Source organism: Propithecus coquereli, unplaced genomic scaffold (genome assembly GCF_000956105.1).
Source record: "Propithecus coquereli isolate 6110/MARCELLA unplaced genomic scaffold, Pcoq_1.0 Scaffold4, whole genome shotgun sequence".
NCBI classification, from domain to species: domain Eukaryota; kingdom Metazoa; phylum Chordata; class Mammalia; order Primates; family Indriidae; genus Propithecus; species Propithecus coquereli.
In genome coordinates, this window is record NW_012149729.1 from 13,132,514 (window position 1) to 13,134,185 (window position 1,672).

At 37.4% G+C, this 1,672-nt stretch overlaps 1 protein-coding gene across 1 annotated transcript in view; it reads left to right on the top strand.

The window, feature by feature from the left end:
• Positions 1-1,672, top strand: part of DOCK4 (dedicator of cytokinesis 4) — a 477,172-nt gene that overhangs the window by 233,082 nt on the left and 242,418 nt on the right. The window lies entirely within an intron of this gene.

The following is a 1,672-nucleotide window of genomic DNA, read 5'->3' on the forward strand; positions in this document are numbered from 1 at the left end:
ACATGTATTGTTTTATAAACACAGAATAATCTTAGAGTATTTCTTTTCTGGTAAAATAGATTTCTTTTTCTAGGAAATATGTGTGAAGTTTATTTTTAATGCATTTATAGTCATAAAATCCTTGGTGAATTAATTTCTATGATAGTCATTATCTTACTAGTAAGTGTACTTTTTATCTCTTGCCAGTGGACTGTGTCCATAGAATTTAGAAGGTAGCGTTTTTGTGCAACAGGGACAGAATTTATGAGGTGTGGAAATAACAATGGTAATACAGTTTCAAAATCCACTTTCTGCACTGTTGGAGGAAATGAATCAGTGTGTGAGAAGACCTTTCCCCCTTCACAAATCAGCACTACTAAAAAGGGAAGTGAAAAGCATGAAAAATGGATCCAAGTTACCACTCAGCAGTTACTTTAGAAACATGAAAGATTATTTAGAGATGATACCTGCTTATGTATTAAAGTGTGTCTGGTTTATGGGTAGCTTAGTTAACAAAATCTTTATAACATTGTATAATATATGGTCTCTTTAACATATTTAACAAATTATATGGAATGGAAAAGGGAGAAATGAGGTCACTTTTTTGCTCATTCCTATTAAGCTCAAGTTTTTGAGGACTACACATTGCCACTAATGTTAAAATTGCATTAATGTAGGATCGTATTAATTTATAATAGCTTGTCACTGAGTTTTGTCTTATTATAAACATTTTCAAATTTTCTAGAACATTCTAGATTGATCTCCAGAGTTCCCCTTATTTTATTCCTATTTATTTGCCAAAAGTAGGAAAATAACCTGAGTGTAGGATCCACCAAAATACTGTCTTTGTGGTCCCTGAGTTTAGGCCAGGAGCTGGGTCATTTTCCTGGTCTGTAATGTGGCTGGGCCACCATGCCTGCCTGCCTGCCTCCCTCTCATCTCTCCCCTTTCCCTTCCCCTCCCCTCCTTTCTCTTCTCCACACTCCCTGTTGCTGCCCTCTCCTGTCTCCCTCTCTCCATGTGTCTGTCTCTCCTCCAGTATCCCACCTGATCTGTAATGACCCTAGGAGAAATCAAGTCTGAATCTCTCTCCCCTGCTTCTACTCCCTGCATTCGGCCATCTGTGGCTCTCATCTCTCAAACTCATAATCACCCTGAAGGTTATTGGTAAAAGAATGATTGAGAATCACAATATATGCTTACTAGATGTTTGCAACAATCTCAGATTTATTTTCTTGACTCTTCTGAGGCTTCAGGCAGCACAGTGATTGTTTTCTTTTAGGGAGTGTACAAAACCTTGTAATGAGTAGGTTTGGTTCAAACTGCCAGTAACACAGGGCAGTGTAACCGTCTCTGTGTGAAGAGGCCATAGGCTGCCCAGATCTAAAGACTGGGCTTGAGTCTTATCTCTGTAGATGATGGTGACACAGAAGTCCTACTTCTAGTTTTTCCTTCATCTTAGAACCGGTAACAATTCTTGCTTCCGTCATTCTGCCTGGCATAGCTAATGAGTATGAAGTGTTTGCATCTTTTCATAAAAAAGTATTACAGATGTAAGATATGATTTTAAGGCATTGTTATGTTTTTACTTATGTGTGAGTGTTTTAAAATCATCACGTATTCCTTTTTTCAACTTTCTATTTTAGAGCGTTTCAGACATGTTAAAAGAGTAGAATATTGTAAGGAACTCTCA